The sequence below is a fragment of the Rhinolophus sinicus genome, chromosome 13 (assembly GCF_057876585.1).
Source record: "Rhinolophus sinicus isolate RSI-liver-muscle chromosome 13, RSI-T2T, whole genome shotgun sequence".
NCBI lineage: Eukaryota > Metazoa > Chordata > Mammalia > Chiroptera > Rhinolophidae > Rhinolophus > Rhinolophus sinicus.
Genome location: NC_142513.1, coordinates 53198534 through 53225042, shown reverse-complemented (window position 1 = coordinate 53225042; position 26509 = coordinate 53198534). Strand labels below are relative to the sequence as shown.

The following is a 26509-nucleotide window of genomic DNA, read 5'->3' as shown; positions in this document are numbered from 1 at the left end:
GATAAATGTACTTACTTTTCTTAATAAGGTCCTGTGCCTCCATGATAACTTTTGACAGGAATTTGATTCTAAGTCGCCAGACGGTGGACTTTCTTTGACAATCCGAGGGACTTCGCAAAGAGCGTCTTGATAAACAGGATGCAAATGATTGCTCTGCATTTGAAATGATAAAAATAATACTTGTTAACTGGTGCCAGAAAGTATGAAGGCGATTACTGTCTAGGAGAAAATCACCTTCAAAAACCTTCAAAATATAGGAGGCAAAATATAGAAGAAAATACATCATTTTGTGAATAAACAAATCACATTTCATATTAATATATCATCAGAAGATATCACACTTATTTTTCTGAAGATATGTGTTCTAGATGATGGTTTTAAAGACCACATTGTAATAATTTAATTTTTTAAATTTCATATAGCATACCAGTATAATCAAATTTCAGTTCACTGTACGGGTTATTTCAAAGAAGTGAAATCACCCATTTCCACACCTCAGTTCAAGGCAATATTTGTTTGCTTAATTCGATTTTCAAAGGATAAGGTGGCTTTTCACATTATTTTTTTCCATCCTGGAAAATGTCAGTCAAACCATCACAAGGAAATGACAATTGTACTTTCTAGCTAAGACCAAAAAAAGAAAAAAAGAAAAAAACAAAAACGAAAAAACAAAAAAACAACCAAAAAACCAAAACAACAACAACAAAAAGTGGAGTGCCTTTGCAGTTTGGGTTCTTCTAATTATTACTATTTCTTTTATTCATATAGAGGCCGGGCTTGGGAGGTACAGCATATTGTTCCTCTCGTGACTTTGCCATTAATAAACAATATAACATTATTTCATGCATGGAGAAATAACGCCGTCACTTCTTTCGATAGGTTTGCAGGTCCACACTGCTGGTGTATGTGGAATCCGGTTGGTCTACCTCATTGTGCATTCAGATTGTATATTTTGCATAAAACAGAAAAGTACTTTCTTAAAGTGCAGAAAAGTAACCCTCTTGCAAACAGATTTGCTGTCAGTGCTCAGTGAAACTTGCCTTTTCTATTTCCCCCGCTGTTTCTATTGGAAATCCAACTATTTTCCCAAGTCTATCAAGCCTGCTTTAAAGGGGATTTTCCTAGTTCTGAACAGGACAACTTTTATTTTTAAGCAATCTATGTACATGTTAAGGCAGCCCGAGTGCTAACAACGGCCATAAATAACACTTGTAAGGAGAACGTATGTGTATGGCCATGATATTGATTTCCTAACCAAGCAAAGACCTGGTTCTTTTCTCTGCTGCCCTACACCAAGATGCGGTTTTTCAGGCCCCCATTTCACATTCCACCCTGTGCAGGCTTTCTATGCAGGGGACAAGAGGGGTTACACAAATTCAGCAAGCAGCTGTTGTGGGAACTCTGGTTCGCAGGGGCTGGTCTTCATTGGGACGGGGAGCACTTAACCTCGTGAGAAGCACAGAGTTTGGTGGGAAGGCTCCCCCTGGACCAGTTTTTCAAGTTGATCCTGGTGGTTGTATTGTCGGTCCCTCTGGGTAGTGGGGGGGCGGGAGGGGGGCACACACTCTGGACTTTCACTTGTAGGAAGAAAGAAAATCAATCTTCGTGCCCCAAAGATGGAATTGCTCATGCAGAAAGTCACTGAGGCATTGGAGTCTTGTAAGGGAGACTCTGAGGAAACGGCTTCAGGCTTCAAGCAAGATGCTAAACTACATCACTGCTCTCCGGAGACACAGGGGGCATGGACAGAAATAGAAAGGGTGTGCGCTGGCACTGGCCCCGAGTTGGTGTGTGCTTTTTGATCAAGAAAGAGGGAAAAAGCAACTGCAATTGGGGATGGATCCATATACTGGAAAATAAATATAACTGAAATGCTTTGTTCTTTATTCATTAGAGTGCGTATGGCCTGTATCCTACTCAGGGAAAAAAAACACACAACAAAAAACGTGCTCAGATTACCATCAATCATTTTTCTAGAAGGGCTGTTGTAACCCTTTTGATATGTATCAAGGTTTGCATAGAGTGCTTTTTGTCTAAAGGTATTATTTGATAGTTGTGATTGCTGGCAATGATGCAACACCCTTCAACCTGAAGATTGCCAGAGCATTCTGCAGCTCAAATCATTCAAAAAAAAAAAACATCTTCTAGATGACATACTCTAATGTAGTCAGTGACTGAATTGCTGTTACTACTTGGGAAAACAAGGCATTTATTGAAAAGAACCATTTTAATGAAGTGATTGTTTGAAGACCAAGAAAAGAAGGCGCAGAAGCTTTTCACGGTCCCCTTCAAATGTAAACACTGGCCTTACTGCGGAATTCTCTTGTTCTGCAAAGGCCCAGCCATTATTTTGGGGGACCCCCATCTGTGACACAGGAAAGTCAAGGATTGCAAGACCCAGCTAAGGGGACCTGGTTGCACTGAGATTGCCTGGATTCTGAGATTTAGACCTTACTTTTGGTTCCTACAAAACCACCCACAATTATACAATTTTACTGGCTCCCCCTGTTCAATGCCCAGAAAAGAAAAGTGTGCAGTCAATACTAACGGGGATGATGGTCTCTTTGATTTTTCACTAGGCTTAGAATTTCCAAAATCCTTTTACTTACCCAATTGCTTTGCATTACGAAGGCGGGGACAATCAAAACAACCCCAGAACCAAACAAAAAGCCCCACTCTTTCCATGTCATTTTCAAAGCATGGAAGCAGGCGACACTGGATATTGACAAGGCATTCTCTGGTTCGACGCCCCCCCCCCCCCTTCTGAACCTCATCTTCAGACTGGTCCCCAGCAGACCACAGGCAGGAAGCAGTGCTCCAGAAAGCTATGAAGTGTAACTAGGGCCCCGCCCCCCAGGCTTTCTAGGAACCTTTATTGCTTGTTGAATGTGGGTTCATGGGACTGAATGCAAATTCTACTTACCCCACATTCTACTCTGGAGAACTCGAGTACCGGCCCCAGTTTCCATTCTTACTCTGTGGGAAAGGGCCACCTGTTTATTTGTTCCTATAACATGCAGCCACTTGGCAGAATGCAGTGGGTCTGGAATGGGGTGTTTAGGTAGGATAGCGGCAGAAGCCTACAGTGCATCCAGCTGTGCTAAAAGATGGAGAAAACAGGGCGTGAGCCTCACATGCTCATCTTTGGCAGCTTCTGACATTGCCTTTGAGGAGGAAATTATGACATTTAAAAGAATCTCCCCAGCTTTATAAAAAGCATGTGAATATCTATAAATATTGATCCAAAATGAGTGCAATGAATAATTTATCATGAAATATACTTTCTTTGTCTTTCAGTTTTTAAAGCAGCTTCGTTTTTTTTTTTTCCCTCTAAAAAAATTACGGTTAGACAAGCATATTTTTCCTTTATCATTTTAGAGCCACTTCTTGAAAAGTGTGTTATTTTCAAAAGATGTTTGAGGTTGGTGGAGGGGAAACCCCAACAATGCACACATTACCAAAATGGAAACGTATTGTAGATGATTTAGTTTCAGGGAAAAATATTCCTTGAGATTTAAAAGAATGTGGATATAATTTGTTGTCATAATTTTGTTGTCTTCGGTGCTTATTCTCATTTTGCAGAATCATTTAAACATGTCTTATGTTTACTTGAATAAAAATAGGGATTTTATTTGTTGGAACTAATGGTTCCAACCAAAAATATAGTCTTGTGTAATGAGAGCAAAACAAACAGGTGCTCTCAGCATCCCTCCCCGTACGGCTACCACGGGGCGGCCTCTGGAAGAGGCACTAAATATCCTCCAACCTCACCAGGAACCGGGCTTTAACTAATCACGATTCTGGGTCTTTTCTGGAATGTCTATCAATATTTTCACGAGGGGTTCAATGTGTCTTTCTCTCTCTACCCAGAGACACGGATTCGTAGACATGAATTCCTCCCATTAATTTCTTGGAGAAGTTTTCTTGGAGAAGCCATTGGTTGGGAGTTCATTTCAGCCTTTCCTGAGGCTCTAAATCTGTTTATAGATACAAGGATTTTATTTTTTTGTTTGTTTCTTCCCTGTTGAGCTTGCCATCTCAGACGCACTGATTTTTTTTTTTTCTGTTGTTGCTGTTTTTATATTTTATTCCTTTTTCATTCCACTCATGTGATGGAAAGGAAGATAAGAAAGAAGCCATTTATCAGTGTGGACATTGTCCCTTTCAGAAGACTTCGGTGGCTGTGGGCTTTTACCCCACATTCTAGTATTTCTATTTCAGTTTGTCCCGTGGACTCACCAGGTCTGTTGTACACACCAGAGGTTTGTGAAATTTGTTCCAAAGCACCGTGAATTCATGGGTGGCCTAAAATCCAGCCAGTGTGTGTGACTTTTTTTTTGAAGTCTCTTTGTGTTTCGCTAAATAATCGTTTCAAAATTAAAAAAAAAGGAAATCAGAAAGTTTTACTGAATTGGGTACATTATAAAACAGAAATGGCATGTGGAGTTTTCCTGAAATAACTCAATGGGAATTCTATTTGGATACGTCAAAATGTGTGTGGGCTCTAAGCTCGCCTCTTGTCCCGACACAGCTTGGTGCCACACGAGAGTGTGTAAGGGTTTTTGGGTGATAGAGGACTTGGGTTCAAATCCAGGCTCTGTACTTGTTGGCCGTTCCCTACGCAGGTAACTGAGCTTCTGAATACTGGTTCTTCATTTCTGAAAAAATACCGCCACCGCCACCAGGAGGAATAATGTCTTCCTCATAAGGTTGTTCAGAAGATTGCATGCGTGCATGTTGGACCTGGTATGAAAAGCTTCCAACTAAGGCCTTTCTCTTCTCACCCTCGTCTGCAGCAGCAGCCTCCTAAGCATTCTGCAATATTTCCCCTAATATACAGGTATTGTGGGAAGAGAGCGCGCCTTGAAACACATATATCTGACCATGCAGCTTCCCTGCTAAAAACCTCCCAGACTCCCAGCTACTCACACGATAAGTCTAAACTCCTTAATCCATGTTCGAAGTACTTAGCACATGCCCCAGTCTTCCGTCCTGGTCTGTCTGTCTTTCCCTCATGGGCCAATCAATGCTGTTTCTTCCCCACACCAGGCTCCTTTTCTTGCTTCAGCCCCTTGGTGAATTCCTCTAATCAAGATTTACTTCACCTCCCTCTCTGCTCCCAGAGCATTTTACACCCGAAACCTTCCTCCTGTCTCTCTCGCCCGTATTGTAAATGCCTTATGTCAGGGGCAGAGTCTCAGTCCTTTGAATAGAGTTACTCAGGCCCTAGCACGTATGTTATCACCTTCCCCCTGTGACTGTGACTACTCACATATACCTCTAGGTAAAGCGAAAATACAATTTCTCATCTCAACTGGGACACTTACTCAAGAGAAATGCCAGACGTGGCAAACGCTGGCACTACGTGCAAACCAGGCATCCCAGAACTCAGACGTGGGCCTAAGATGAACAAGGAATGACTGCGGTCACTCAGTTTTCCAACAGGTTTCAGAAAGCGATGGACACTGGAAGCAAGAATGTACAGTGGGGTCCAGACAGTCTATTCAATCAATGGTGCTGGGAAAACTGGGCAGATACATGGAAAAAATGAAACTGGACCCCCTTCTTATGCCATATACAAGGATAAATTTAAAATGGATTAAAAACTTAAATGTGAGATCTGAAACCAAAAAATCCTAGAAGAAAATACAGGAAGTAAATTCACAGACATTACCCTTAATAATATTGTCACTGATGTATCCCCTCGGGCAAGGGAAGCGAAAGAAAAAAATAAACATGTGGGATTACATCAAACTGAAAAGTTTTTTCGCAGCAAAGGAAACCATCAATAAAACAAAAAAGACAGCCTACTGAATGGGAGAAGATATTTGCCAATGATACATCTGATAAGGGGTTAATATCCAGAATTTATAAAAAACTCATACAACTCAACACCAAAAAACCAACCAACCCGATTAAAAAATGGGCAGAGGAATGAACAGATGTTTCTCTAAAGAGGACACACAGATGCCAACAGACATATGAAAAAATGCTCAACGTCACTAACCATCAGGGAAATGCAAATAAAAACCACAATAAAATATCACCTCACACCTGTCAGAATGACCATCATCAACAAACAAAAAGTGCTGGCGAGGATGTGGAGAAAAGGGAACGCTTGTGCACTGTTGGTGGGATTGCAGATTGGTGCAGCCACTATGGAAAACAGTATGGAGGTTCCTCAAAAATCTGGAAATGGAACTACCTTACGACCCAGCAATTCCACTCCTGGGCATTTATCCAAAGAAATCCAAAACACTAATTCAAAAAAATACATGCACCCCTATGCTCATTGCAGCACTATACACAATAGCCAAGATATGGAAACAACCGAAATGCCCATGTATAGACGACTGGATAAAGAAACTGTGGTACATTTACACAATGGAGTATTACTCAGCCACAAAAAAGAATGAAATCTTAACCATTTGCAACAACATGGACAGACCTAGAGAATATTATGCTACGTGAAACAAGTCAGACTGAGAAAGACAAATATCATATGATCTCACTTATATGTGGAATCTAAAGAACAGAATAAACGAGCAAACAAAACAGAAACAGACTCAGAGACATAGGGAAAAAAAACTGACGGTTGCTAGATGGGAGGGGAGTGGGGACGGGGGAGGAGGTGAGGGGATTAGAAAGTACAAAGTAGTCACAATATAGTCACGGGGATATGAAATACAGTGTGGGGAATATAACCAATAATGTTGTAAAGATTATGTAGGGTGTCAGATGGGCACTGGACTTATCCGGGGATCATTTCATAGGCTGTGTAGATGCCTGACCACTGCACTGTACACCTGAAGCTGATGTAGAATTATATTGAATGTCAACTTTAATTAAGTACACACACACACACACACACACACACACACACACACACGGTGCCAAAAAATGTAAACACATTTTAAGAGAGGAAAAACTATTAAAATTGTAATACTCAATATATACTGACAACAAAAGATGAATACAAGTCACCTGTGACGTCTGCAATTACAAGAGGTGCTCAGAGTGGTTCCCATCAGCGTCCAGACACTTCTGATGACAGCGAGCTACTGCTTGAGCAACACTGACCAAAGTGTCCACTTGTATACATTTTTTGTCCCTCTCAGTATATATAGTCACAGGATGCAAAGTACAGCATAGGGAAGATAGTCAATGGTATTGTAACAGCTACATACGCTATCAGGGGGTAGTGGATTGGTGGGGAGCGGTTATCACTTTGTGAGGGGTATAAATGTCTAACTATTACATTGCTTTGTACACCTGAAACCAAAAAAAAAAAAAAAAAAAAAAAAAAAAAAAAAAAAAAAAAAAAAAAAAAACCCAAAAAGTGGAAGAAAAAAAAAGCAATGGCTTTGCTATCGAACATATCAGCCCACAAAATAGTGGTCGGCGGGGGGAGAGGCACTCATTTCTTGGTTCTGGTTCTGCCTCTTTTTAGGGTGCTGCTTCTGAGGCCACAACCTGGCTCTAACTGTGGAAACCTGAGTATTTTTCCTTGCTTTTCTCAGTCCCTCAGACCTGCTAGAGCTATGCTGACAAAAACCTGGTTGCCAACAATGGGGTGAACTGAAATCTGTTTTTGAGGAAAGGGGTAACTCCTTTAAGGGCTTGAAAAGTTGGGTCCATCTCCTCAGTATGTGCACAGCTGATTTTAATGTAAGCACAGCCACTGTATCTGTTGGGAAGGGTGCTGCCTCTGAAAAGCATTTGGGGGACATATGTGACACATGATGGAATTTAAGAAATGATTAGAGCACGCATACAAGATATTTTGTGGGGATCGCTGCTCCCAGAATACTTGTTTATGGCATAAGTGATCACGGGGTGAGACCTGCCGTCTCCCCTTTAATAAAGTTCAGGGCGCACGGTGAGCTGGCTTTGTCCATGCTATTTACGTCTTGGCCATAAATTTGGAGTTGACGACTTGGAGAGATTGGTATGTTCTACAAAATTGTGTCTGAGATTCAAGCACCAGGTCTTCTTAAAATCTACAGTCTTTCCTGTGTCAGTCTTGCTCTTACTAAGGAAGACATTTTCTAATGTCATGTTAATCCCATTATCTTTAATGGACTGATTGTTACTAAATGTGGAGGGGCACCGCATCTTACAGTAAGCGCCTCCGTTACTTGGATACACTCGTGACAGGAGGAAAATGGGACAATCCGATGATGCTATTTGCACCATTTTATGTAACGTCTACCTCGCATGCACAGATGCATCGTTTGCATGGGAAGGTGGGACACCCAACCCCATTCGCTGTCTGCTCTGACAGCGGCAAGCCTAAAGGACATAAATGCCACATCCCTCAGACGACTGTGTGAATCACTGTCCCTGGGTCCTTCCCTTCTGGGTTTCGGCCTTGGCGCCCGGTGTTCACAGCGTTAAGAGGGTTAAAGGTTCTGGCGTGGGGAATTTATTGTTGCCATCTCACGGTCCTTACAGATGGGATCACTAATGGGTGACCTTGGGGTTCGACCGCTCCAGACCCGGGAAGATCAAGTCTCACCCCCCTCCTGCAAGTGTGGTGACCCCTCCATTCTCACCCTCCCCGGCCTAACCTTTCACTCACTGATCTTTGACCAAAATATTAAGCAAACACCTGCTTGGGTTTGTGGTCAAAGACTGTGGACTTGGAGATCTCTCTTAATTTCATGTGAAGAAGCTGTGGTAATAATAATGAAATGTGGACCTGCGGACACGCTTACAGGAAGCAATTACATTGTGACGGACCGCATACAATACAGGTTCTGTCACAACCCGCCCGCGTACACGGCGAAGCCCTATTAATCTACTTGACCAGGGTATTAATGAATCACCAGTGGGTACACGAAGGCTTCTCTTATTTGCATTTACACTGACAATAGTGCCGGGGTATTTATTCCCTCTTACTGAGGAGACCAAGTTTAAAATGAGTTTTGGAATACGTTCGATTCGCCATTGACAGTAATGCAAAATGCATTCATGTTTAACAGAGGTACCAGGAATCATTTAAATGATTAGATGAGAAAAAGTATTTGGTGAGGTCGGCTGAGATGGATTTCATGCTTTGAGGGAAGCACGGAGGAATGTGACACTGAAAATGACTGAATCCTTAAAGATAAAAAGAAGCAGAGAACACCATTAGCCCTGAATTGTTCCACTGATATTTTGTCAAAACAGGTTCACCTGATATGATACAATGTCCTGAAATATGAAATAACACCAATGAAAGTTTTTTGCAAAAAACTGAGGGTTTCTTTCGCTATGAAGAGTAAGGTGTTATTTAAAAAAAAGACATATTTACTAGTAGTCCCTAGCCTAAATTGTTAGGCCTCATTATTATAAATCAAAATAAAATTAAATAAATGAAAAAATCAATTAAACCAAATAGTTAAGATTTAACTGCTGCTCAGACAAATGTTTTAGAAATAGACGATATATTAATGATACATGACTTTTACACGCTACTTAGAAACCTTTCATTACTTTACAGTTCTGTTTTAGCAAGTGACGATGTATCTCTCCTGTCCCAGAGAACACCAATTTCTCCATAGTCACAGTGTTTGCCTTTATACTAGAGTACTCACAAGTCTGAATGAAATAATTGCTAGTTCTGCGGAACAATATGACCTCGAATCGAGATTTTTTTCTCTAACTTAATACCGATAGCATTTTTATCAATATATATTGAACTCCGTTTTGTCCTATTTCCCATTTGATTTGGGCAGAATTTGCCATTCCCTCCCCCCCCCCCCCCAATTTTAAATATGTGTCAGGAAGCAGAGCCGCAGTTTAAAGCCTTGGATAGCACCACCTGTCTCCACCGCTCTCATTTTTCACGGTCCTGTTTCCAGCCCCTCCTTTCTGGCATTCTCACAGCCCTCCCCGCTCACTCAGCGCCATCACTCCTTGGCTAGACTGGGCGAGGTGGGAAGTACGTGCATCTCCATCTTACAGACAAGGCACCTAGGTGTGGCAGTCACACACGTCGTAACTGACAGAGCCAGGATGCGAACTTGGGCCACCTGACCCCAGAACCTTTCTGGGCCACTGGGCCACCTGCTTTAAAACAACCCAAGCAACAACTCCACTGAGAAAGCCACGCAACGGGGTTTCTCCCTCTGCCACGAAACCTTCTTGGACACGATACCAGGGTCCGCCGAGCAGACACCAGCAACTTCCATAACTTCCGAGACCTGTAAGAGAGTCTCCCTCACTTTCCTCCAGCACTTACCATTGTGTCTGACACTCAACCAACATCTGAAATATGTACAAATAAGGAAAACCACAATGGGAGTGTATATAAATTGTAACAATACATTTTTTCTTATCCAACGTAAACCACTTAGGACAAGGGTCTTTCCTTATTATTTTGGCGTCTGACTCGATAGAAGAAATTTAGTTCATGAAACGTCTTTTCCCCCAGTGAACCATCATGGCTGTCTTGACCAAAAAGTCAAGAACCTGAAACAGAAGTCACACAAGTGGTAACGGACAGAGCCAGGTCGTAAGTGACATAAGCCCAACCAATACAAAGCCTTAGGAGGGATGCGGCAATTATCGGAGGCTTGAGCAAGGGGAGGAAAAAGACGCTGATCCACTCCTTTCCCTGTGTGGCCGGTGGCGACACCATGGGGTGTGTTTCGTCATAGTGGCTCATTATAAGCCAATCAAGAACCTGGGGATGGACCTGACGAGCTCTGCGACCAAAGCCTCAGAGCACCTGTACTTCAGCCGCGTGAGACATGCCTGCAGGAGAAACATTTCAGAAGCAAACTTCTCACTGAATATTACTGTGTTTTCTCTTTCCCCCAAATGTGTTTATTAGCAAAAGGACTCAAATTACTTAAAAATAAAATTGTGAATTAAATGAAAGTGTCTGCTACTAATACTGTGGTACGAGCCTGAAATATCTTTAGCTGAAACTCATAGTTAGACACAAATATATTTTCTTCTCTGGAAGAAAAGGATTTTAGGTCTGTGCTTACGAAGGGGGAAAATACTGTAGAGTCATTACTTATTCCAAGTGGTTTTAGAAACATAAAGGGTTTTCAAACCAGAAATTGTTAAAGCAACAATTGAAAGCTCTCTTAATGGCTACTTATGTATATGCGCATGTAGACATATATACCTATATATATGTGAGCGTGTTTTAAAGGACTGTAGCTTCGAGTTTTCAAAGAGAAATTCAATGGTACAGGAATGATTTGAAAAGAGCATTCCTGAATGAAAAATGGACATCAGTCAACAGCATCAATAAATACAACTTTTTCATATGCAAATGAAAAATTCTAAAGTAAAGAAGGCATTGTTTTATAAATAGTGAGATAATATTCTTGAAAAAGGTTACCCGTGATTACGTAAGTTATCTCCTTCATAAAGAAATTGGGAGCTCCAGTTGCTCTTTTCATTAAAGCGGGCTTCGCATCGAGACTCACGCTGAAAGCCAAACTCTGCATGTTAATTAGAGATAATAAATACTTGTATCACTTAGGAAACTGAAACTATTAAAGACTGCTGGTACCCTCCTACTGTACGTGAAGGGCGGGTAGCTGATATATAACTCACAGTAACGGCTGTAGGGGAAGGTGACAAAGTGACAGGAATGTGGATAAATTCTAAAGCTAAGCCGATGAACAGACACACATTTGGCCACTCACTGTCTTGGGTCCATAAGGGCTGAGCTCCTTATTTTGAGATGATTATAACATTCTCCACTCCCCAAATAAGGAGGTTACTCTTTCTATTTCTGATGGGGGTTGAAGGGGAAAGGGCAGAGTGAGCTGTAATTTATATTTCCTCCAAGCGAAAAGATTAAACTTTTTCCCCCTCCGTGCTTTTTTTTTTTTTTTTTTCCAAGAAAGCACATTGACATCTCGAGAGAAATTACTACCCCAGAGTCAAGGGCAGAAAAAAATGGAGAGACAGACTTCCCCAACCTACGCAGCCCAGAGGGACCAGCTGACGTGCAGAAAGCGGAGACCTGAGCCATTAGAGCCGGAATTGGGGCTGACACTGACCCGTGACACACCCGGCATTGTCCCGCCATCTGCACAAACGTGAACTTTGCCTCCCAAACTTGGCTTCTCAATTACCATGTCCAGCTGGGGGAGAATTCCGTCATTTCCCTAATATCCTTATTGCCACTGGCCTGACATATTAATAGTAAAAATATATGTGCCCAGATCAAGGATTTTCTTAAGCACTTCTGTTTTTATTGCAGATAATGGGCAGGAGGTGAAAGCAGACACAATATAATGTGGAAAGCATAACCCTGATTAGGCACTGATTGGAACGCTGTTCTACCTCACACTGAAAACCTTTCTATTATTAGAACGAGCTGTCACAACCAGTCCTGACTCTCCTATGAGAGCGCCAAGGGCGTGTGAGGCTTCTTGTCCTCGGTGCAAATACATTTATGGTTCAAAGTGCCATTTTCTTTGACTATGTCCTGAAGTCTCCGAGACCTGTCACGTGCATTGCTGAGGTGTTGGTAAAGATGTGCCGTCGGGCTTTAATTTGCTCTCTTTTAATGGACGCTCATTGTTCTCAGCTATTGTTCATTTCAATGTGTTATGCATCGACGAGGTAAAGAAATAAAACCTTTGGTGTCACTATTTGATGATAAATGGACAATATTTGTGAGGCGGGGGGAAGACGGAGAAGTTATTACCTCTCATCTTGAAAGGGAAGGAGGTTTTCACGTGATCTCAAAGTTACAGGTATAACTTCCAAAGCTCGTGACCAAGACTCAAATCCTGGCTCTTTTCCTTCAGCTACAGAACCTTGAGCAAATTACTTTACCCCCCCAGCCATCGGTTTTCTCACCTTTAGAATGGGTAGTACCCCGCTTTATGTGTTACGAGAAGATTCATTGAGATACAGTGTGGAACGTCTCCAGAAGAGCACTTGGCACAGAGTAGCCACATTAGCCAGCATTTAGGGATTTAGTTGTGTTCTAACAATGTCACTAAGTGGTTTTCAAAGGCGCTGCTTAAAAATACACGTCATGACAAGGAGCTCACTAGCTGTCTGGCCAACCCTTTGCACAGTTTTACTCATCAGAAAGCTCCTTCAAGGACCCTCATGTGCTTTTTGTCTGTTTCACCCTTTCTCCCCTTTCTGTCCTCGTTTGTCATCACAGAGAACCGAGCGAATGCTGCTTCTGGCAGAACCCCCACGAGAAGTCTTGGGAGATCAGAGCAGGACAGCTTTCCTCAGAGTCCTGCTACTTTAAATACTCTACTCTCTGCCCTGGGCTCCTTTTCCAGGCTCCTCAATTCCTCCTGTCACCCAGCTTAAAATTGGCCACCATTCAGAACTGCCCAGCCCCACCTTAGTCTTCAATGGCCCACACTTTCCCTACACACACACTTAGCTGCTTTTAGCACAAGAGCCTGAATAGTGCAGGGGTGATGGCCCAGGCTTGGCAGCCAGTAAGAGCCGGGTTCGAATCTCACCCCCACCATTTCCTAAGTGTGTGACTTAGGCGTGTGGGTCAACTTTTACACTCATGAGCTGGAAAGTGTAGACAGTATTTGCATCCTTGTCACATGCTTTCAATCATTTAGGGCTGGATTCTCTTTCCCATCACTTTTGAACTGAGGCCACAGAGAAGATAAAATCAAATCTAGGTGGACTGTCCAGTTAAATTGTTAGCCAGACACCTGGAAACGTGGGTATGAATGACTTAGTGGGAAAGAAAGCTGGACAAGCAGATCCTAGTGGCTGCGTCTGAGGCCAGGTCAAGGACACATGGCCTGGAGACGTTCTTTGAGGTTAGGAGAGTAGCTGCAGGAGCCGTTTACAGGGAGGCCGGGCAGGAGGTGGAGAGACAGCTACTAGGGTCACCGACCGGGCCGTTGTGTGCTGTGACTCGTCACAGGCCTGTTTGGACCTGCTCTCATTCTCTGTTGATTGACTGACCCCTCTGCCTCCCCCTGAGGGGGGATGTGATGCAGGGGAAAAAAACACAACGAAAGTGAAAACTGAAAATAGAAACCAACTTGAGCTGATAACTGACTGCCATCCAACTCAGTTCGCCAGGGTCAGACTCTGGACACCTCTCCAGCTGGGATATTTAAAAGAGCCTGAAGACTGTTATTTCAGCACGCAGGAAAACTAGCATCATTCCATTGTTTGGTAAGGTTCGAAAACCAATCCTGGAATGTTACTCTAACGAACATTAGATTTTCATGGATTTTGATTCAGTGGGATTTTGTTAGGTTAGAGCACTTATTATTATTTTGTTCCTAATGGTAATTGTGTTTATTTTATTGTCTGAGATAATTTGTGTTGCTTCTCCTAATTTACACTGAAATGCTGATAAAGTAGTACTTAATTTTACCATTGTTCTGTTGGTGACCAAATACCATCTGGATATATGGATATATTGATGAAACGTAGCATATATGCACACATTTATAGACACAAGCTATTAAATTTTACACATATGTGCACCTATCCATCCACCCATCCATCCATCATCCATCCATCCATCCATCCATCCATCCATCCATCCATCCATCCATCCACTTACCTACCTACCTACCTACCTACCTACCTACCTACCTACCTACCTATGTGTTATCTATAGAGAATTTCAGACAGACAGAAATTCTGTTATCCACACGTCAGGAGTAGCGATCGAAGAGAGACAAATCCTCTTTAAGTAGCTGGAGTCAATTTTTACCACAGTTGAGGAAAGAGAAAGAGAGGGTAGGAGGCAAATATTGGTCAAACACCTACAATGGGCCATGTATCATGCTAGACAATTTTAAATACATTGTTTCTCCTTAATTCTTACAACAACCTGAAGAGAAAGATATAATTATCTCCAGGACAGCAATGAGGAAGGAGGCTCCTGGAGGCAAGTAAGTCATGGAAGGTTGTTCAGCTTGAACTCAAGCCTGTCTGACTCCAAAACAAAGGGCCAGGGATACACAAGCCTCCAACACATAGTAACAAACCGCAGCTAAGTTCTGCAGCAGGCAAGAAAGAAATAGACAGATAATAGATGATGGATCGGTACATGATAGATAGAAAGGTAGACAGACAGACAGATGATGGATAGATAGATGGTGGATAGATAGATGATAGATATAGACAGACGATGCACTGATAGGTGATAAATAGCTAGAGGTAGACAGATGACAGATGACAGCTAGCGAGCTAGACAGCGGGTGTATCATCTCTGACTCATATTCCCCTTATCCAGGTGAGTGACCTTGAGCAGGTGGGTACTCTTGTGGAGCCCCACTTTCTTTACCTGTAAAATACGGGGTTTGCACTAAATTGCCTCTAATGTCCTTTCATCTGTAATCCTCGACAGCTTTTCCCGCTTGCCCGCTGGCCCAGCCCTGGGGTGTGTATTGCCGGACTCCCTGGAACTCTCTCGGAACGTGGTGAGTGATTTTTGTCTGAGTGTGACATGCAGCGTCCTAAACTGCAAACTCGACGGAGGTAGCAATACACAGTTTCATTCCACAATGGCCACTAATGGTCCCTAATCAAGACACAATCTGAAAGCTAAACAAGCCAACAGCTCCTTTGTTTTTGTGAAGTGAGAACTAAGGGTTATTGATTATTCTTCTGACCCAGGACGGATCTGTATAGATCTGGGGAAGATTGATGGCTCTTTTGATCTGAGGCTCAGCCACGCCTGACAACACAAAGCCACACGACAGCTGTACTGTCCCTGCCACACCTGACCGCACTCCCGGCTCCGTCTTTCTTGTCTTCGTTCCCTTCAAAACATTCTGGTCAATTCTAGTCACCTCATCGCAAGATCTGCGGAACTCGGCCTCGGTTCATGGTTCTCAGCCTGGGCACCTCTGACACTTAGGGGATGAAAACCATCATACAGATAGTTTTTCAGGCTGGATGGTTCTTGCTTCCAAAGCCTCAGAGAAATGATACATCCCTTCACAATAATGGGGTCCAGACCATTTGCTTAACTGTGGCTGCTCTGTCTGCGTCACAGTCAAACAAGTAGCAGACTTGGTATCGTGCAGTCTCTGCCACCCAGTCTGGGGACTCTGTTTCATGCAAAGCCCATATTTCCTCCACTCAATTGTTGGGAGTGCTGCCGCAGGGGCGACCCAGAGGCTGTCACCGTCACTGGAGGTTTAAAGTTAATCCTGGGTGCTGCAGCCAGGTCTCGGGGCGCTGAGGGACTCGGAGAGACCTCCCAGGGCCTCACAGGCCCGGCGGTCAGTGAGTTTCTTGAAACGCCACGCAGCCCCGTCTGTAGCCAAGCAAGTCTTCTTCAAGGCTTTGTGTGGTACAAAAAAGCAGGGTTTTGAGAAGGGACGCACGTCATTACAAAGATGCAGGTGTGAGGTCCTAAACATTTACCTAATTTGGAAAAATTGGAAGTGAAGGCCATCAGTCACCTATTTGTTTGCATAAAGTATCTTTCTGGGTTTAAGTGTAAAGTAGTTAGACAAAATACACACATACATTTATGTACTGGTATTAGTGTGTGTGTGTGTGTGTGTGTATACTGGGGATGCCTCCAAAATGTATACACATTTTAAGAGACGTTATCTATGCTCAAGCAGTAGTTCACCGTCATCAGAAGTGTCTGGACGCTGATGGGAACCACTCTGAGCAGCTCTTGTAACTGCAGATGTCACAGGTGACTTGTATCCATTCATCTTTTACCGGAATATATTATTACAATTAATACAGTTTTTTTCCTTTTTAAAAATATGTATATGTCTTTTTTGGCACCCTCTGTACACATATATATGTAAACACTGTTGATATTTTTATCTACGGTTTCCCCCAGTGTGGTTATACTTATCTAATGAGAAATTTGGCACTGCAATAGTTATAACTACCTTAAAAAGCTGACCACAGGTTAGCCCAGCTGTGTAACTAGGATTTGAGGTGAGTGGGAGGTAGGGAAGGAGAGGGAAAGTCACTAAGAGTCATCGAATCATTCTAGAATATTTCTCTACCGCTGCACGTTGACTTTTCTCATGTGGGGGAGTATCTGGTTAAAGCTTACAAATGACCTTTGATGGCACAGTTCATGGGTCTGTCACCAGGTTACATACAAGTCTTCCAGCTGCTGCCCACTGCCTTCCATGCTGCCTCCAGGTCTCTGAGGTAAGTTAGAAGCGAGGAGCCCCAAGTTAGGGGCACTACTCAGGTAGCTCAGCAATGGTCCCTGATGTTCTGACCCTGCCCTGCTCCCTGTCTCCCATCCAGCACACCGGCTGCCATCAGAAGGCCTTCCAAAGGCAGTGACCCCAGGAGTAGCGAGACTGTGCCCCAGGCTACCTGTGTGCCCCCGGCTACCTGTGTGCCCCGGGCTACCTGTGTGCCCCGGGCTACCTGTGTGCCCCGGGCTACCTGTGCTATCCACAGGGAATCCCTCACTGACCTTTATCCCAGTAGCAGCCACTTCCCCAGAGGACACAGCCTCACCCCTGCCAGTTAGCTCGCCCTGCAGGGGTCAGACGTGATCTCTGAGTGGCCAGAGTTAGGTCATTTACAAACACAGAACATGATACACCTTCCATAAGGCGTCTGGACGAACAGACTGTTTTGTCTGTTGGCACAATTATGGGGAAACGTTTTCAACCTTGCAATATGGCCAAACATACTCGTCTGAAGCATATGTTTGGCTGATATGGTTTACAAAGTGGCTCCAGTTTCACCAGAAAGCAAAACCATTCTCTCTTCCAAAATGTTTCTCTTCGGTCTATATTTCTATAGTATTTCCAGAAAGGATTAGAAATGACTACAGTGAACATAATACTATAGCAATAAACCATTAATAACAAATTAAGGAGAAGTCAAGTTAAAGGGGAAGAAGAAATTTTTGTCAAGGTTGAGGAAAGCTACTGCAATAGAGCACAAAACTTTTCTGTGAGCTTCCTAACGGCCATGGCAAAGAGAGAAACTTGATCAACTGTCTTTAATGAAAGGAAGCCTGTCTGCTCATAATGAAAGAAATACTGTTGTCCTGGTTCTGTTCTGTTAAAGAAGAAACAGCAGGAGGAGGAAGACAAACTACATAGAGACATGGAACACACAATGTCTTCAACAGAACATTAAATAATTGCTACTAGGAACTGGCATCCCACTTATTCAGGGCTGACTTTTCACTGAGAATAACTAGCTAAGTGGTATAGATTTGTGGGAGTTGTTCCCCTCCCCCCCATGCCATTCCCTGCACCCCGCCATTATTTGATTAACGTAGACGGTGTTGGCAAATTATGTCCTCCAGGCCAATTCCAGCCCATCTCCTGTTTTTGTAAATAAAGTCGGTGGGAACATGGGCTGCCTGCATCTATATAGTTTATGGATGCTTTTAAGTCACAGTGTAAGAGCTGAGCTCTAGTGACCATATTACTTGCAGTCTAAGATATTTACAGCCCGGTCCTATACAGAAAAAGGTTACCAACCCCTGGTCTAGAGAAAGACCTGGAAGGTAGGTCGGTAAAACTAAGAATGACCTGCTTAAACTCAGTGACCCTGGGAGAGGTAAGTGCTAAATCATTCTCAGCCATTAAGCATTCTATGTAAATGAGTCTTTAACTAAATATCTATGTATGTCAAGTAAGGAATAAAGAGAATGGAGGAAATGGGGTCCAGGACAGGTAAATTTTCCTTAGGAAGACAGCAAAAAGCCACCACGGGGAGCGAGAGGTATTTTCAGCATAGACAAGCCCGGCTGAGGGGTCAGGAAGGGCGGCTGGTGGAACGATGCCAGCCAGTGCCCCTGGGGTGAAGGCAAATGGTTTGGAGGGCACGTTAAAAAAAAAGAAAAAGAACGAAGACGTGCTTCCTTTCGGAATTTGACCCCAAACAGCTCTGCGGAGATGGAACATGGACTCGAACCCTTGATCAGGTCTCCAGGGAGCACACGACAGCCTGTTGGTTAGTGGTCCCTTCACAGCAAGCTGCCCAGCACGAATACTGGGAACTAATAACGAATGCGGGGGCTTTTGGGTTCAGCGGGCGCCCATAGATCACATTCTGCTTATTTTTAAGAAGCACAAACGTGCATGTATAATTTACCCCCACATGTCAGTGGAATGAGGACATTTTAATCTATTTTTATTTCGGGTCAGGTCTAGCCCTCTTACCTGTGCTGTATTTGTAAAATTAATTGAAGAGGCAAATGAAACTGAAAATATAAGACAAGCTCTAAAGGTCTTTTCTACTTACTCTTTTACAGACCTTAAACTTTGAAAATTTGGGGTCTGATGTTTTTCTTCTCATAAAGAGATAATTTGACAGTATTTCTTTTAGAAAAAAAATATATCTGAATTCTGTTTCTACATATGAGAAACCTCTCTGGCCTCCATACTCAGTTGATTTAAAATGTGTGAAGTATGGAGGACCACTTTCTATATTTAATTAGAAAGGGAGAACCACATTTCAATTCAAGGATATATATTTTGATTTTCATGGGCTTATTATATTTTGTTGAATAAAACTTCCGATTGACATGGATTTTTACCCTAATATGAAAATCTTCCTTTTTAGAAATTAGCAACTTTTTTTTTAGTACTTATTATCAAAAATCCTTTTGCAGACCCAGCGATTCCACTCCTGGGCATTTATCCAAAGAAATCCAAAACACTAATTTGAAAAGATATCTACATCTCTATGTTCAGTGCAGCATTATTTCAATAGCCAAGATATGGAAACAACTGAAATGCCCATCAATAGATGATTGGATAAAGAAATCATGGCACACTTATACAATGGAGTATTACTCGGCCATAAAAGAGAATGAAATCTTACCATTCACAGCAAAATGGATGGACCTAGAGGGTATTATGCTCAGTCTGAAATAAGTCTGACTAAGAAAGACAAATTCCATATACTCTCACGTCTATGTGGGATCTAAAGAACAGAATAAATGAACAAACAAAACAGAAATAAACTCGGAGAGAACTGATGGCTGCTAGAAGGGAGGGGTTGGGGGGGTGGGTGAGGAAGGTGAAGGGATTAGGAATACACATTGGTAGTTACAAAACAGTCACAGGGATGTGAAATACAGTATGAGGAATATAGTCACTAATATTGTAAAAGCTATGTATGGTGTCAGATGGGGGCACTAGACTTATCGGGAGGGGAATCACTTCATAAATTATATAAATGTCTAACCACTACACTGTCCACCTGAAACTAATACACAATAATATTGAATGTCAACTACAATTAAAAACTATATAGTCATGGGATGTAAAGTACATTAGAGGGAACATAGTCAATGTATTGCAACAGCCATGTAGGGTGTCGGGTGGGCAGGAGCCTAATGGGGTTCTCGCTCTGTAAAGTGTGTAAATGTCTCATCACTATGTGTTCTGTACACCGGAAACTAATAATTTAAAAAATCCTTCTGCAGTTTTAATGAATCTAGAACTGAGCAATTAAGGGAAACCTGGTCAATGGAACTAATACCAGAAAATCAGTGATTGCTGAATTACGCAACACTTACTAACACCTGCTGTAAGTTCAGTGGAAAACCTAGATGGTAGAAATTAACTTGGGATAAACCAGTTGGAAAACAGTTATAGAAAACTCAAGGCTAACCATCATGATTACTAATAGAAATATACTAATAAAAGATGAATACTGATGATTCATAGAATCTCTCCACTGTAGAAAAAATGGACAAATCTCTTAGAAATAAGTTAAATAATAAATGTTATATTTCTCAAAAATGTTTCATTGATGAAGACAATTTAGACATATGGTAAAGAGCAAAATATTGAATATCCTTTTACACGTTCAATTTTTAAACAAAAGAGAAGATCTCTTTGATTCCCTGATGACTGACTAGGCATTTCTGCTGCTTCTTCAAGCCTAGTAGGTATAAAGAAATGGAAGTCACTTACATGCAGCAACTATTACTAACTAGAGTAGAAAGAACTAGAAAAGCAACTTAGATGCCCACATGTTACTTGTACCACTTTGTGATTCAATTTGTACACATACCCTGAATGGGAGAAGATATTTGCCAATGATACATCCAATAAGGGGTTAATATCCAGAATTTATAAAGAACTCATACAACTCAACACCAAAAAAACCCAAACAACCCAATTAAAAAATGGACAGAGGACATGAAGAGACATTTCTCTAAAGAGGACATTCAGATGGCAAATAGACATATGAAAAGATGCTCAAAGTCACTAATCATGAGAGAAATGCAAATAAAACCACAACGAGATACCACCTCACTCCTGTCAGAATGGCATCACCCATAAATCAGCAAACAGCAAGTGTTGTCAAGGATGCAGGGAAAAGGGAACCCTGGTGCACTGCTGGTGGGATTGCAGATTGGTGCAGCCACAATAGAAAAGAGTATGGAGGTTCCTCAGAAAATTAAAAACAGAACTACCACATGACCCAGCAATTCCACTTCTGGGTATTTATCCAAAGAAATCCAAAACACTAATTTGAAAAGATATATGCACCCTTATATTTATAGCAGTGCTATTCACACTAATCAAGATATGGAAACAACCAAAATGCCCATCAACAGACGATTGTATAAAGAAACTGTGGTACATTTATACAATGGAGTAGTACTCTGCGATACAAAAGAATGAAACCTTACCATTTGCAACAACATGGATGGAGCTAGAGAATATTATGCTACGTGAAGTAAGTCAGACTGAGAAAGACAAATACCATATGATCTCACTTACATGTGGAATCTAAAGAACAGAATAAACGAGCAAACAAAACAGAAACAGACTCAGAGACATAGGGAAAAAAAAACTGACGGTTGCTAGATGGGAGGGGAGTGGGGATGGGGGAGGAGGTGAGGGGATTAGAAAGTACAAAGTAGTCAAGATATAGTCATGGGGATATGAAATACAATATGGGGAATATAACCAATAATGTTGTAAAGACTATGTAGGGTGTCAGTTGGGCACTGGACTTATGGGGGGGGGGGTCACTTCATAGACGGTGTAGATGCCTGACCACTGCACTGTACACCTGAAGCTGATGTAGAATTATATTGAATGTCAACTATAATTATAATTATATATATATATATATATATATATATATATATATATATATATATATGTATATAAATTTCCCAGCATGTAAAGTACAGCATAAGGAGTACAGTCAATGGTATTGTAACAGCTACATACGAGGTCAGAAGGGCAGTATAACAGATTGGGGGGGCGATTATTACACTGAGGCATGTAAATGTCTATTACATTGCTTTGTATACCTGAAATTAAGAAAAAATGCATTTCTTTAAAAAATGCATAAACTCAATTTTCATTGTTTAAGGGCTAGAAAACCTATGCCTTCATTCTAGGAATAGTTTCCTCAGTGGACGGAAAATAGGAACTAAAAATTATTATGAAGAAAAAAATATTTTACGTAATGCACTTTCCCCTTTAAGGTAAGCCACTGCATTCAGAAATAACTGGCACACCGAATGGTAAACAAGATATATTTAACGAGTTGAAATGATTTTGGAATTTTCCTAACTATTTACAACACACGGGGGATGACAAGTTGTTTACCTAAATCCTATGTGATATAAAACTCTTACCCCTTTGGCAAGTTATCTGATTACAAAAAGTGAATTTTACTGAATATAATGTTCTCAGGATGTCAACCATGCTTCTTGCTGTAAACTCCCAAATATGTCAACGTCAAGGACTTCCATTTCATGAAAAATGTGCAAAATTTAGTCTCAAAGTATTCCTGTCAATTGGGAACAATACAAGCTGTATTTTCCGCCATAAACATTCCATTAAAACGTCTCACTAGCAGGACCCCCCTCCCCCAATTGATCTATTCCTATTTTAAAATAAAAAGATGCAATTAACACAATTCACTAAATCGCAAAAATAAGTCTTTTTCATATTAAGACCCTGGAAGTTTCAAAAGCTATAGCTTTTCTCTTTGGTTTTCTCTCTCAAGTTTTCTTTTTCCATCTTAAAGGAAGCATTATATGATCAAAACAAGAAGACTCCCTTGAACTTTGGGTCTAGAAATATAAACCAGCTAAATTAGATGTCCGACCATTTTGGAAATATGCAGATAATGAAGATGTCACTTACAACGCGCTGCATTGGGGATATGTAAAGAAAAGTAATATCTAGCCGTGATATCTTTGATCATGGCAAGAACTCCGAAACATGGGAACTGTGTTGAGGGTGGTTATTTATCATCAGCCCATTTTCTAGTCCCTGTGCTCAAATCATTTCATGCGTTCTACAAACCAAGCCCCGTCGTTGGGGCTTCAAAAGCAATTTCAGCAGCCAAATAAGGTGCTTTTCTTCAATTTTCCAGCCATTTGTACGAGGTTAGTGCTGTTTACCCACCTGGTACACTGATATTTACATACCCCTTTAAAGAAAATTGGTAGGTATGATTTATGGAGTACTGTACGAGCACAATTTTCCATGTACTGAACCTAATCTGAAAGGGCGCCTGCAAAGGTCGTGCTGGCCATACAAATACCAAGTCTTCTCTTTGGAATAAGTTAGGATATTCATTTTTCTTGGAAAATGTCAGCCATACCCTACTCCAGGGGTTAGTTTATGCAGATAAATGCGTAAGCCTTTAATCTTAGAGCAAAAATACTCTACACAAATGTAGAAGCAGTCCATCTATCACTGTTAAGACCTGTAATTTGTTTTTATTTAAATCTCAGGCCAGGGCAGAGTGGGCAATGGGACCATTGACATGGGATCTCATACATAAGCTGAGATCAGGGCACATAAACACACTTTGACTCTCAGCCCAGGTGCCTGGCACACCTTGGGGCTCGCGCAACCCGGACGGCTGTTTGTAGCTCCCGTGTATTTGTTCCTTTCGCAGCTAGAGGCTTTCTGTGCAGTGTGTGGGAAACTGTCCAGTGAGTTTCCTCGGACAGCCCACATTTTCGCTGCCCATGGAAAAAAAGCAAAAAAGCACTAGCCACAATGCAGGTGATCTAAATTTGGGTTTGCTTCAATGAGAGGAGGAGAAAAACCAACAAATGATATCCTTTCTGACTTTCTTTTCCAAAAAGAATAGTCATGTTTAGAAAAAAATTGCTCACTTTTCCCATTAGTAATCACCCCCAAATCCTGAGATTTTTTTACATTTGCCACTGAGAAGACACCCAGTGAGCAGCCACACGCTTTGAATACATATTGTCATGTTTTATATGCTTGCCTTCTTTTCATGTTCTGTAAAAGCTATTCTGGAAACTTAAGCTTTATCCCACATCACAGTTAGTTCTCGGAAGGCCATTTTCTAATATGACATTTAGCTGGCATGAAGAAATGGTGAAATATGATTATGAAGTGTCTGCCCTTCTTTCTATAAAGTGCGAGAAGAAGGTGGGTGTGTGGGAAGAGTTATTGTGACTTTCCTCTGATAAGATTTTGCAAAGGAGCATTTGGAGTTTATGAGTGGTGAGTGGGCAGTAGAGTGTGATCCCTTGAACGCAGACCAACAGTTGGCATTGATTTTGCCATCTCGGTATTGTCAGAGTGAAAGGAAATTGCACTTTGCTTTTGAAAATGTGGGTATCAACGTGGAGATGCGACACAACATGGTATTAACAGCTGACACCACTGTTTTTCATGGAGAGGAAAACGTAAAAATATACCCCCTGTCCGGGACTCAGACATCATCCTAAAAGTATTTTTTTCTTTCGACTTTAAGGATTTCAGTGGTTTGGTCATTTTTGATCAATTTCTGTAGCACTACTTGTGCTAAGCGGAGCTCAATTGATATTAAATACGTTCTAAATATCAAGATTACAAAATGACCAGTGCTGAGGTTAGCAAACGAGGAGAAAACGATAATGTGTGAATAGCAAAGAATCTCGAACCTCCAGGTAATAAAATGAAACATGACGTCTCCAGCTCAGCACGTCACACACTTCAGCAGGACTGCAGACAGTTTCCGAACAGGGTCATACTGTGATCAGTGGGTCCTGGCCAAACCTCCAAGTTGTCGAAGAAAAACGTAAGCTAGCAGATGCCTGGAGAGCGTACCAGACGCGTTCTCAATCTGCCGGACAGGCCAGGACCGACGGTTTGTCCCTGCTCCCCGGGCGCTTCCTCCGGACACTCGCGGCTCCTGCAGCCTCAGATTCGTCTGCGGCTGCGCCGTCAGCATCCCCATGTGGTCACGTGGTGTCTAAGAGACCGTGCACACTTGTCATGTCCGAAAGTGAACTCCTTGCTCTTCCACTTCCAAACTTGCTCCTGCCCCACTGTCTTCTCCATCTTAGTTACTGGTGACCCTCTTCTTCCTGCTGCCTGGGCCCAGAGCCTGGGGGTTCTTCCGTGATTCCTTCTTGCTCTCACACTCTTGTTTGGGAATCCATCTGATCCCGCCTTACCGTCCATCAGAGACTGATGTTTACGTCCCCACCTCCCCAAATTCCTATGTTGAAACCCTAACTGCCAAGGTGATGGTGTTTCGGCGGGGGGAGCCTTGGGGATGTCATGAGGTCATGAGGGTGGATCCCTCATATGCGGGATTAGTGCCCTTTACAAGAGACGTCAGAGAGCTCTGTCTATGGGTCAGGAAGAGTGTTCTCATTGGACACCACATCTGCCAGGACCACAACCTCGGACTTCATCTGCAGGACAGTGAGAAATAAATGAGTGTTGTTTATGAGCCCCCCCATTCCGTGGTATTTCATTATAGCAGCCCAAACTGTCTGAGACATCACTGTTACAGCTACCAGATTAGTTGAAGTCCCACCATTGGTCTACACAATTGCGGTAATTTCTACCCTCACCTTCTACAGTTTCTTCTTAGCACAACTTCTGGAGGGATCACACCACGTTACAGAATATGCCACTCCTTTGCTTAACACGCGTCAACGGTTCCCTCAAAGTTTTTCCATTGGGCACCAAATCTGAATGCTCACCTGTCACCTGTCAACCTCCACCCTACCCTCATCTCACCTGCCCTTTATCTCCTCGCTCACTCAGCTCTGTCACCTTGTTCCTTACAGTTCCTCAACCGTGCCTCTCGCTGTTCCTTTCGGGTACAATCCTCTTTCCCTGGAAGGAAACACGGCCGGTCCCTCATCTCCTCCAGGTCTAACCTCAGACACAGCCGGTCCCTCATCTCTTCCAGGTCCATCCTCAGACACGGCCGGTCCCTCATCTCCTTCAGGTCTAACCTCAGACATGGCCGGTCCCTCATCTCCTCCAGGTTTAACCTCAGACACGGCCGGTCCCTCATCTCCTCCAGGTCTAACCTCAGACACGGCCAGTCCCTCATCTCCTCCAGGTCCATCCTCAGACACGACCGGTCCCTCATCTCCTTCAGGTCTAACCTCAGACATGGCCGGTCCCTCATCTCCTTCAGGTCCATCCTCAGACCTCCTCCATGATGCATCTTTGATCAGCCTCCTTAAAAGCACGTTCCAGTCTCTCTCTCTCCTGCTCCCACACCATTCTGATCATCCTCCCGATCACCCTCTGCTGCTGATTTCATTCCCACAGCACTTAGCACCATCTGACATCGCATATGTTTTACTTATCTTATTGTT

At 42.4% G+C, this 26509-nt stretch overlaps 1 long non-coding RNA gene across 1 annotated transcript in view; it reads right to left on the bottom strand.

Annotated features, from left to right (window-relative positions):
- Positions 1-39: 39 nt before the first annotated feature.
- LOC148756087 (uncharacterized) overlaps positions 40-26509 on the bottom strand; it is a 97192-nt gene continuing 70722 nt past the window's right edge. Inside the window, exon 3 of the long non-coding RNA XR_016018335.1 lies at positions 40-153. This is a non-coding gene — a long non-coding RNA (uncharacterized LOC148756087). The remainder of the gene's footprint in view (positions 154-26509) is intronic.